Source organism: Vicugna pacos, chromosome 31 (assembly GCF_048564905.1).
Source record: "Vicugna pacos chromosome 31, VicPac4, whole genome shotgun sequence".
NCBI lineage: Eukaryota > Metazoa > Chordata > Mammalia > Artiodactyla > Camelidae > Vicugna > Vicugna pacos.
In genome coordinates this window covers 6,740,189-6,752,809 of record NC_133017.1, presented here as the reverse complement: position 1 = coordinate 6,752,809, position 12,621 = coordinate 6,740,189, and the positions used below count along the sequence as shown (strand labels likewise).

The 12,621-nt window shown below is 43.2% G+C and overlaps 1 long non-coding RNA gene across 1 annotated transcript; it reads left to right on the top strand.

The window, feature by feature from the left end:
• Window positions 1-527: 527 nt before the first annotated feature.
• Window positions 528-12,376, top strand: LOC140690751 (uncharacterized). The gene is made up of 4 exons (XR_012066030.1): window positions 528-783; window positions 10,046-10,193; window positions 11,424-11,483; window positions 12,205-12,376. It is a non-coding gene; the product is annotated as an uncharacterized lncRNA (long non-coding RNA).
• Window positions 12,377-12,621: the final 245 nt, after the last annotated feature.

The window sequence follows — 12,621 nt, the reverse complement described above, 5'->3', positions numbered from 1 at the left end:
GGGTAGGGGTGCACTCAGATTTAAGGGGATCCCATGGTGTGGGGGTACAGGTTGAGAGGTGTGGGGCCCGATCAGAGTGGAAATGACCTGGCTGAGAGGTGAGGGGGATAATTTCAGGATGTTGGGTGTCCTGTGCTGAGGCATGAGGGGTAAGCTTGTGGGTGTAGGGGCCATAGGTTAGGACCTAGCAGGATGGAGTGTCAGGGCAGGGACCATGGTGTGAGGAGAAGGAGCCCTGTCTTCAAGGTCTGGTGGGAGACTGGGCCTGGCCAGTGGTGGGAGGGTAGTAACAGGGAGGGGAAGTTGAGCAGGGAAAGTGGGGCTGGGTGGGTGAGGCCTGGCCTAGGGCAGTCGTGGTTCTAGTTCAATGCCAGGACCCAGTCGGTGGCTGGGTGAAGGCTCTGGGGATGGAGACCTGGCGGGACAAGCAGGAGGGGCCCCACCTGGCTCCTCCCGGCCCCAGCGGCCAGGGCCGGTAAAGCAGGAGACCCACCCGAGCAGTTTGCGCTGCGGGCGGGAGGAGGAGGGGCGCGCACGCGCAGACGGACAGACGCGCGGACGCCGGAACCCACCCAGAACGCGTGGAAGCTGGCGGCAGCCGGTTGCTCCTGGACCAGCTCCTGGAAGAGGAACACGGCCTGGGGCCTGGGCCGCCGCTTGCCCGCGGCTCGGCTGCCGCTGCCGGACAGTTAAGAGGGCGCTGGTGGGGGCGCGCTGCTCGGGGAGCCGGCGGGTGACGCCTGGGCTGTGCAGCTGAGGAGGCGCCCAGGGAGGGGTGCGGAGGTGAGGTCCCGGCCGCGCGTCCCGTTAGGACCCTGAGGCGGGTCCCAGCCGCCGCTGTGGTTCGTGGTAACCCCGGTATTAGTAGTTCCTGAACACCGTGTTTTTGCCGCCGCTTATACACGGGTTTAGGAGAGCAGGTACAGCCCCGGGAGTTGGGAGGGCGCCGGACGGTTCCAGAGCATCTCCGACTGGCCCTCAGACGATGGCCTGCTCCTTGCAGGTGGGTGCGGTGCGGTCGCGGGGCCTCGGATGGAATGGGGACTGCCCCATGGGAGCCCATGGATTTGCTCCCATCTTACCTGCGGCCTGACCTTGGGGGCGGCCTCTAAAGACCCAGGTTAGTGGGACTCAGGTTACAGGTCAGTCTGCTCCTGGGAGATGGGCTCGGTGCGATGAGTGTGCTGGGATGGCTGCAGCAGCAGCGGGAAATTGTTGCAACCCCCGCGCTCTCACAGGGCAGCCCCAATCCCGCCATCGCAGCTGCCGCCTTTCCCTGACAGCACAGCACCCGCCTTCCAGGAGCAGGCTGACCTGTAACCTGAGTTCCACGAACCTGAGGCAGCAGAGGCCAAGCTCAGGCCATGCGCTGGGGAGTTTGAAGCAAATCCAAGGGCTCCCATGGGCAGACCCCATAACCCGCCACTGCCTTCAACCACACCGTGCCCTCCTCCCGAGAGCAGGCTGACCTGCGGACCGTGCCTGGAGCAGCAGAGGCCGAGCCCTGGACAGGCCATGGGGGAGATGGGGGCAAGTCTACCAGCTTGCCAGGTCGCTGCCCATCTCCCTGCCGCTGCCCCAGGTTCGTGGATCAGTTGTTTTCAAGTCAGTGGTTTCCTGAGATGCAGGCGTGGTGCAGTCAGGTGGCGGGGGCTGCAGGGAGGGGTGCTGCCCCGAGGGGAGCAGGTGGACTTGCTCCCATCTCCCCTAGGGCCAGACCTGGGGACGGCCTCTGCTGCCCCAGGTTTGCAGGACGCATGTCATGTCAGCCTGTCCCTGGGAGGAAAGCTCAGTGTACTCGGGGCAGCCTCAGTGGCTGACAAGGATTTTAGAAGTGGGCTCTAGCCCAGCATAACTAACTCTCCTTTCTTCTCTTGCTTCCTCAGTTGGTGGCTGTATCAGCTTTTTCATTATAGGTTATTGCTAGATAATGAACATAGGTTTCTGTGCTATATAGAAGAAACTTAATTTAAAATCTCTTTTTATATATAGTGGCTGACATTTGTAAATCTCGAACTCCCAAATTTATCCCTTCCTATCCCCTTTCCCTGGTAACCTTGATTGTTTACTAAGTCTGCAAGTCTGTTTCTGTTCTGTAGATGAGTTCACAGTGTCTTTTTCTCTCTTTTTTTACATTGCACATATGAGTGGTATCATTTGGTATTTTTCTGTTTCTGGCTGCTTTCACTTAGAATGACGATCTCTAGCTCCATCCATGTTGCTGCAAATGGTTTTATTTTGTCCTATTCATGGTAGAGTAGTATTCCAGTGTATAAATATGCCACAACTTCTTTATCCAGTCATCTGTTGCTACATTTAGCTTTCCTCCATGTCTCGGCTCTTGTATACAGTGGTGCTGTGAATACTGGTGTGCAGGTATCTTTTCACATTGGAGTTCTTTCCAGTTATATACCCAGATGTGGGATTGCTGGGTCATAGGGTAAGTCTACTTTTAGTTTTTTCAGGGATTTCCATGCTTTCCATAATGACTACACCAAACTAGATTCCCACCAGCAGTGTAAGAGGGTACCCTTCACTCTACAGCCTCTCTAGCATTTATCATTCATGAACTTTTGAGCGATGGCCATTCTGAATGATGGGAGCTGATACTTAATTATAGTTTTGATTTGAATTTCTCAGTTTATTAGTGATATCGAGCATTCTTTCATGTGCCTATTGGCCATTTGTGTCTTCATTGGAGAAATGCTTGTTTAGGTCTTCTGCCTATTTTAAGATTGAGTTGTTTGTTTTTTTGTTATTAAGTTGTATGAGCTGTTATATATATTCTGAAAATTAAGCCTCTGTTAGTCGTATCATTTGCAAATATTTTCTCCCATTCGTAGGTTGTTGTTTCCTTTTGTTTTACTTATGGTTGTCTTTGCTGTGAAGAAATTTATGAGTTTAATTATGTCCCTTTTGTTTATTTTTTCTCTTATTTCCATTGCCTGGGTAGATTACCCTAGGAGAATGTTGCTAAGATTTATGTCAGATAATGTTTTGCCTATGTTTTCTTTTAGGAGATTTATCATGTCTTGTCCATCTGCATCTTAAGCCTGTACTCAACATCTGTGCTTCAGTTTTGAATTTTGAGCTTCTTAGAGAAAACCTACTCTTAGCTCATACGTCAGATTCAACATGTCTAAAGCTGATTTCATAATCTTTTTTCTTGCAGCGTCTCCACTTATTCAGTGGGATAATCATTCTTTCGGTCTTGAATACACAAAGGCTTGGAGTGGTCTTTGATTTATCTTTGTCTCACCACCCTCCACATTTTGTCAGCTTCTTGAACTGTATGTTTTTGGTTTCAAGTGTCTATTCTGATTGCTGATACTCTGATGAAGAGCTTTCATCCCTGATACATGAATTTTTCCTTCTGCTGAATTCTTGGATATTCTCTCCCCCCCTTTCAGTCAACCTACAGTTTTGGTGCTCCCACATCTACAGTCAAGTCAAAGACTTAACACAACCAGATCTCAGCCAGGGAGTCTCGACCCTTCATCATTTTGGACTTACCTTATTTGTTCCAATCATTATGTAACTTAGCCTCCTAGGGTAACCTGTGCCTTATTAAAAACCAGGAGTCACCAGCCTTTTCCTATCCAGTCCTCAGTTAAAACAGCTTAGAATTGCCCTGAGAACTAGTTGGAGCCCCATCCCCTTCATAGAGTCTTCCCTATTTATTCCAAATACTTCTAGCTCCTCTTTGTATTCCTGTACTGTTTATGATCAGTAGTCTGTAATCTTGGATTTGAGTACTGACTTGGTACCATTCCTGGGTGGTTTCCAATGTGTCTCCTCACTTAGCTGGTAACTGGAGAAGACTCACTTGTTCAGCCTCCTTTATACCCCTCACCCTGCTTAGCATCGGGCAATAACAGGCATCCAGGCAGTGCTTACCTTCTTTATTTATTCGCAGTGGTGGTGGTGTGGATTATAGCTAATAACTATTAATTCAGTGTTGCAATTAAAAAAGAAAGCCAAGAAAATCCATAAAACTTTATCTCCATGTTCAGTTTAGTGCTTTACCTCAATAGTTTTCTTAAGACTGTGTTTACATTCACATAGTGTTCAGTGCTTGTACAGTTCCCTGAGGCAAGCAGGTGAGATGTCATTATGTTTGACTTTCATGTTACATTTCATATTGGATATATTTGTGCAATGACAAAACCTTCTTTTATAAGTAAACAGCCGGAAGCCCAGAGAGACTAAGAGCCTAACCCAGGGTCACCTGGTTAGTGTTTGGCACAGGCCAGGACCGCAGTTCACATCTTCCAGCTGATCCTCTTCCAGTGCCTTTTCATTCCACTGCTGGGAAATGTAGCCCCATCAGCCAAACGGCCAAGTCACATTGCTGCCCCTTTACCTGCCAGTGATGGCAGTGCTTCAAAAAGTGGCAAAGGAAAGGTCAGAAATAGGAGTGATAAAAGACATGGAAGTGCTGGAAATGGATCCTCAACCTCCTCCTCCCTACTTGAGCGCCACACAAGTGTCCCACTCTGACAGTGCTGTTCATTGTTTATAACATAGCCTTAAAATCAGACTGATCTTTTATAGGACATGCTTTTATCCTGGTCCCTTTCCTACTAGTAGTCACCGTCATGGGCAGAAAGTGCCTGGCTGTGCTCTGTTTGTCACGTAGGTGGGAGGGAAAGTGGGAGAGGGAGTTGGTTGAACTGAAGCCGAGCTTTTTACAGCTCTGTTGTTCTAGGACCAGAGCAGTTCCACTCTTGCTTTCATCACCTCTCCACCTCCGAGTCCCAGCCACCCATTCCTGCCTGCTTCCCCACATGCCACATCCTGGGGGAGGACAGAGTGTTGGGCAATGCCCCCTCCGCCCTCTGCTCTGGGAGGTGCAGGAGTCTGCATTAACTTTTGAGCTGTTTTGGTAATTGGGCTTTTCCAGCTTTTCTAGACATCTCCTTTCCAGCTCTGAGAAATTGGAGATGTAACTTAACCATACATGGACTATACTAATGTATTCAGTGACATTAGTGTCATGTTGTCTATAATTGTGTTCTGTGACTGGATAGGAGGTTTTTTATCTCACAGGATGCTTCACATCTAATTCTAAAGTCCTAGAGGCTTGCAGGTGTAATCCAAGTTCTTACATGTCTGTAAGGTAGACATGAACATTATTTGATAATATGACCATATGTTCATAGATTACGGTTAGTCCACCGGCTCTGTATCTAATGAAAGTTTAAATACCAAACGCTTGAAGAAAATTTGCGGGCCATGTCTTTTTGCCTGTAAGTAGTTGCAAAAACTGAAATCACAACTCTACCACAAGCCACAGTGTTTCCCAGTAGAGAAAGCCCTCTAATTTTACAACCTCTAAGTAATGCAGTGGTTCTTTGAGTGAGATGAGGGATGCCAGAGTATTTTTTGGGACACTAGTGTGGCATGACAAGTATTCTGGGACTGGTTACAGTTGAATCTCTACTTCCTATATCCTGGACTGATTACAGAGGCAATGTTAGTGCGGTAACTATCTTTTGAATGCAAGTGTAGCTAGGAAGACAACAGAGAAAATAGAAGGGATATAAAGAAATGGAGGGACTTCATAGCAGTACAAATGGTGACTTTGACACCACCAGCTGCTGATGTGAACTTGGCAAGAATTTGTGAGAAGTGGTGGGTGTCATTGCAAGCAGGAGAGTCCTGCAGCTTTTGGGGTGAACAGGCAAAGGGGAGAGCAGATATGGTGGCTATCCAGGGGCTATTTTTGTCCTGAATGTGAAAATGTCCAGTCCCCTGTTCAATTTTGCAGCCACAACTTCACATGACTCAGGGCATTATTTCCACCAGAATACCATAAAAATATAAACAACCTCTGTTTCCCAAAGTGTTTGTTCTCGATCTGAGATGACTGTCCTGTGCTGGTAGGTAAGTGGGCGATGGGGCCTATTACATCACCCCCTTTCACTAGAAGTCTACCTCGCTGCTTTTCAACCTACTCCTAGAGGTGCTGTCATTCTGTTACACCTAGGCCTGTAAGACCGTCTTGCCTGAATCCTCACGTGAAGAGGGATGGTTATGTGCAGTTTTAAAAAATTGCTTGGGTCATGTGGTCCTTTGTTCCTTCCATTGGAAATCACTATTCCAGAGCAAATAGTATGCATCTATACAAACTATATTGTTTGTAAGATGTCTTTAGAGGTTTTGCAGTAGGTTTAAATATTTGCTTGGTGATGGCATCTTGATTGATTGAAGGAGGCAACCCTCACTAGGGGCATTGTGTGCTTTCTGTCTGAGAGTTCCTTTACTGGCAGCAGAGTGTTCGTAGGCAGAGTTAGAAAGTTACCTGATCTGAGAAGCCGAATTTGCCCACAGCTGGGAATTGGCGGAAGAGTCTGTTATGGAAGGAAAGCTTTAGGATTATCTGGTAGCAGAGTTCTGGGATCCAAACCCTGGGAAACCTCAGCTTTTGTAGAGTATGTTCTGTAACAATAGGCTATAGGATAATTTTTACACTTGTTATAGGATGTAGAGTTGGGGAAAGGCTTAAAAGTGCAAGAACCTTAAAAGAGAATCTCCGAATATTTTAAAGAAGACAGTTCTCAGAATGAGAGCTTTTCTGGAAAAGACTAGCTCTTCACTTCACAGGGGAAGCAGGGAGCAGGTGTAACTGCACTTACGGTAACTTAAAAGGTAAACCTTACCCTCCCACTTAGCTGTTTCCTGGTGTAGGTTCATCTCCCACATCTGTAGTTTTAGACCTGATGTGTCATTTTCTGGTACTCCATTCTGCTTCTTAGTGAGAGACTGACCCAAAGTCACATAGCAATTGAAAAATTGCGCAAAGGTCTTTATTGTTAAAAATGTGGACCTGTGGCAGGGTGCTGCATTTGCAAGTGACTTTCAGTACAGAGACCACTGAAAAGAATGCAGTGTTATTTCTTATTTTATTCCTTTAAGCCTTTGAATAGAAGGTTTTCTTTGCAGAGTGTCTGGAGTACATCAGAACAAGCAGGAACTAAAATAGCTTTAAGAAAGCTCCAGTATAGACGTTGCTTATAGTGTGGTATCTGTCTTATGTTAATTCTTTAAAGCAGGAAGTTGTAACTCTCAATTTCTTAAGCAAATATAAACATTCTTGACTCTTATTGACGTTCTTTGTTGGGTGAAGCTGCTTTTGCTTCCATTCTGAGCATTGAAAGGCCTTCTATGATACTTCTACCACTCCTCAGTATTTTATTTTCCCTCTGTTGTGAACTTGTTTTTAAACTTGAAGCATATACAAATATCACTAACTTGCTACATATGTAGATATTCTGTGTTACATACTCAGAAAGTTTGTGTACATCACACGTATCTACATAATTCCCCCCTTTCCAACTGTGTTCCTGATGAAAGGATGGTGGGAAATGGCATTATGGGGATATGTCTTACAGTACACAGTGTTTCCCCTGTTCCCTCTACCATATCTGGATGTTCTTTCATCTTCCAGCTTCTAGACTTACTAGCTCTTTTTCTTAAGCCAGGTGTATCTCATCCCCCTGCGCACACACACATGTGTACACACACACACACACACACACATTCTACTGTAGGGAGTAGTGTGCACCATCCAATTCTCCCACTCCAGCTCTGGACCCACCCACTGGAGGCAGTGTCTTGCACGAATTAATTTGTAAGTTGCTTTTTAAAACTCGAGTGGTCAGGAAATAGGACTGATATCCACACCTAGTAGGCAGGCCCTCAAGGACAACTTCTATGGTTAATGCCAGGTTATCTTAATGTTTGAGTACCTGGGTTTCATGTCTTCCTGTGCCACCTGTGTGACCCATGATTCCCACATTTCTGTCTCCTGCTAGAATTTTTCTCTCCAACTCTGGACTCTTACAATCTTCTGCTGATTTGACATCTTCACTTGAAACTCTGATATCTTAAAAGCAACATGTGTAAAAACTGAGCTCTTTGTTCTCCTACACCCCAAACTGGTTCTTCCTGCAACCTCCCCCATTCAGTTAGTGGAAACTTAATCCATCCAGCTGCTTGGGTCAAAAAACTTGGAGTTATTCTGACTTTCACTGACATACCACATGAATTCTGTCAATAGATCTGGTTTAACACTGCCTTTAAAACATATCCAGAACCCAGCCACTTCTCACCATGGTTCCTGCCTCCACTGCTGCTTCCCTACCCTGAGCCACTGTCCTCTCCTCCTGCACAGCCCTTCTCAGAGGCTTCCCTCCTTTCATCTCTGACCCGTTTCGACTAGTCTCACCTGGCAGTCAAGTGAGCCTCGAAAACCTAAGTTAGATTGTGTCGTCCTTCTGCAGTGCCTCCCCATTTCACTCTGGGTAAAAGCCACAGTCCTTACAACGTCCTCCAAGGCCATACAGGATCTGCACTGACCCTTCTCCGCAGCTCCAGCCGTGCCCCCATTCTGGAACATGCGAAGTGCACGCTGGCCTCGGTGATGGTTATTCCGTCCACCTGGGACTTCTCACCTCCAAGTCTTAGTTCTAACCTCAGTCCTCAGTGTGGCCTGCTCTGGTATTTAATACAACATCACCCTCATCCCATACCCTAAACTCTCTTTACCTTGCCCTTTTTTGATTTTTCCATGGTTCCTCTTTCCTAACATGCCACCTCCTCTGCTGCTCTGTTGTGTGAATTGTCATCTCCACCCCCATCCCAGCTAGACTCCAACAAAGCTCCGTGAGGACAGGATTTTGTATTGTTTATTTATCTATTCCAACTGCCTAGACTAGTCCTGGGTACATAGTAGGCAATCAAAAATTATTTGCTGAATAAATTAAAAGACTATTTTAAAAATGAATCATCCTTTCAGGAATGGGTGAGGATAGGAAGCTGCATCAAGGACAATGGTGCAGTAAATAATGATATTTGCCTGTTGTTCTTTGTGTGATTTATATATGTGTTTTAGTCTTAATTTTGTATCCCAGTTTCTTAATTTAATATCTGTATTAAGGTGTAATTTACAGGCCATAAAATTCACACATTATAATTGTACAAGTCAGCCATTTTAGCTATTTCTAGATTTGTGCAACTTTGTCCTCACAAAGTCCCCTTGTGTCCGTCCATATGCAGTTTGCCCCCCCTCAGTGGCACCCTGATTTTATTTCTTTTTTTTTTTTGGCAATCACATCTCAAACGGATAATTTACACAGCAGTACTAATATAGCTTTGCACTTTTAGAAATGACACACTTAAATATGAAATTAGCGGTCATTGCTGAATGTAGGTAGCAGTATCAGACATTGGTGAGAAGAATGGACCTGAGTGTCAGACTGGCTGCAGTCTTACCCAGCTCCACCATTTACCAAGTTACCCAAATTATTTTCTGCCTCAAGCTCTTTATCTCTTATATGGGGGTAATAATAGCAGCTTACAGAGTTGTTGTGAGGATTAAGCAAACAGGGAAACAAAATTTAGTATAGTGGCCTGCTTATGTTATTACCTAAGAAATAGCCTTGCAGGTAGAGGGCAAAATTCAAATCAGTTTCTAAAGTATATGTAAAATATAATCCAGTTCCTGCCTGGTTTGTAAACACTTATGCCTACTGAAGAATTTAAAAGCAGGCTAATTTCCAACAGAAAAGATCATTTCTCAGCATTTCTTTCAAAGAGAGCTGCAAAATCACTTTTACTAACTAAATGTTCCATGCCCAACTCTGACAGAAATTTGACAACAGGGACGTAATAATCTACATTTTTGTTAAAATGATGCTGACCATCAGGAAGTGTTCTCAATTATATTTTAGCCTTTATGTTGAGAAATACTGTGAGACTTCTTCTAAATTAATGGGTGGGGGCATTCATTGTAGCTCTTGTAGCCTGATAAGCCTGCACTAAATTATCTTTTTTAAACTTTTAATTAAAGTAATAAATTAATTTTTTGCTGGGGGGCGGTAATTAGGTTTTTATTTATTTATTTTATTTTTAGAAGAATTACTGGAGATTGAACCCAGGCCCTTGTGCATGCTAAGAACATGATCTTTCACTTGAGCTATACCCTCCCCCCTAAATTATCTTTAATAAGGTCTTTTTCTCTGTTTTGTTACTTTATGTACAGAAGCACAAAGCAGGGTCATCAGAAGCCTCTCAATCACAAAGATGATAGTAGTGAAAAACATTGCGCAGTGACAGTGAATCCTTGGCATATGAAGAAAGATTGTAAAGTCCTGAATGAATTAAGAAGGTATTGTTACCTTAACATACATGTAAGCATGGCTCTCTTACCTTTATTTTTCACTTTATAATGAAAATAATCCCCACCTGTCAAGGTTGCTTTGTTTGATAGAGGGAATATCTAAACCCTTTTCTGCAAGTTTTTTAAATAAGTAAGAGCAGTTAATTTATCAGAAGTGTGAATGGTGTAATCTGGTCTGTGTAGTATGGTAGCCACCAGCCACATGTGGCTATTGTGAATTGAGATGTTCTATAAGTGGAAAATACATAATAGATTTTCAAGACTTTGTACAACAAAAATAATGTAAAATATTATTAATAAGTTTTAAAAGTGTCAATCACACTTTTGAAATGATAGTATATTGGATATTTTGGGATAAATGTAATTATTACTGGAATTAATTTCACTTGTTCCTTTTTATTTTCTAAATGGGATTACTGGAAAATTGTGACTTGCACTATGTTTCTGTTGACAGTGCTGGCTTCTAACTTATTGCAAATAATATGAAAAGAAAACTTTGATTAAAAATTTTGTAATTGAGTAGTTGATTTGCATCATATTAGTTTCAGGTGTACAAAACAGAGGCTCAACATTTTTATAGATTATATTCCATTTAAAGTCACCATAAAATAATGGCTATATTTCCCTGTGCTGTATGATACAGCCCTGTAACCTATCCATTTTATACTTAGTACTTTTTACCTCTCAATCCCCTAACCCCTTCCTGCCTCCCCTCTTCTCCTTCTCCCCATTGGTAACCACCAGTCTGTTCTGTGTACCTGTGAGTCTATTTCTGTTTTATTATAGTCATTAATTTGTTTTATTTTTTAGATATACATATAAGTTAATACATAGAATATTTGTTTTTCTTTCTCTGACTTATTTCACTTAGCATAATACCCTGTAGGTCCATCCATGTTATTGCAAATGTCATTATTTTATTTTTTAGTGGCTGAACAGTATTCCATTTGTGTGTGTGTTCATGTGTATATATGCGTGTGTATATATATGCATACATGTATATATACATATATATATATATATATAATATACCACAACTTCTTTATCCAGTCATCTGTCAGTGAACATTTGGGTTGTTTCAGTGTCTTGGCTATTTTAAATTGTGCTGCTGTGAATATTGGGGTGCATGTGTCTTTTTGAATTAAATTTTTCTCCAAACATATATCCATGAATGGGATTGCTGGATCACACGGAAGTCTATTTTCATTTTTTTATGGAACCTCTTTTCTGTCCTCCATAGAGGCTGCACCAATTTACATTCCCACCAACCGAGTAGGAGGGTTCCTTTTTCTCTTAAAAGGTAAAAAATTCTCTACATTTACCTACTTTCCTTTCAGTTTAGGACACAGTTTGGCAAAAGCAAGATAGAATTTAATAGGAGTAAATACAGTATTTATTTTGAATGTCCATGCATTATGGATAGATATGTTATTGATGAGTTGGTTCCCTATTTTTGTAGGTGCAGATGTTTTTATAGCTTCACAGACATTTCAGTCTTGCAGAGAGAAAAATTTCTTTGTATTTTGCTGAACTTGTCCGGGTGTCTTTATCGGATTTGGTCCAGGCCTGCAGAGGTGAATACACATCCAAACCTGAACCATTTGAATGTCTGCAAGATATTAAGAGTCTAGAATATCAGATCTGGACTGTAACTCTGGTAAATGACATCAGTGACTGGACTCAAGAAAACTCCATTTGAGGGCAAAACCTTTCATAAGCCAAAAAGGCTTTGAAACTGTGGCAAAGCCAGAGACTTTTGTGCGCCACTTATGGCCACAAACCCATGAGGACAACCACAGGCCTTCTGGAGTGCCAAGGAAATTCCATGTGAGGAGTCCAGCACTCACAGGAATCCAACAAGACCCTGTCTGCCAGAGCACCTTCATTGCTACTGTGCTGTTTTGAGTAAATGTCTTTTCATCAGGTTCAAATTGGTTTGTTGTTATTTTTTTGCATAAAAAAACAAATTCTTGTTCCCTGGTGTAAGTAAAAGCCTAACACTTTCTGATTTCTTTTGACAGAGAAAATATGAGCCTGTGGATCTAACCTCATCTGTGATGGTCTGCAGCTGAGAGCAACCAGATCAGTGTCAGTCCCCTTGCAGCCATTGGCTGGGAGCCTGCATGTTCCTTGGAATGGTATTTGAAACATGTCACACTAGCCGTGCCTTTGCTGTGGGCTGGGAGGCGAGTCAGTCAGAATCTGCATTATGGAATGTAAGTTTCAGATCCACAGCTAGGAGATCTTTTTTAATAGCCAGAGAATATAGTCATAAATATATCTATTAATGTATTTATGCAAGAACCTTTTTAAAGATTTTTTTATTATAAAAAGTTACCCCCAAAATTGAAAGTGAAAGAACAGTGGAATTAAAAACCATCTGTACCTTAATTATATATAAAGGATCATAAAATCCTTCTAAACTTTTTTTTGTTCAA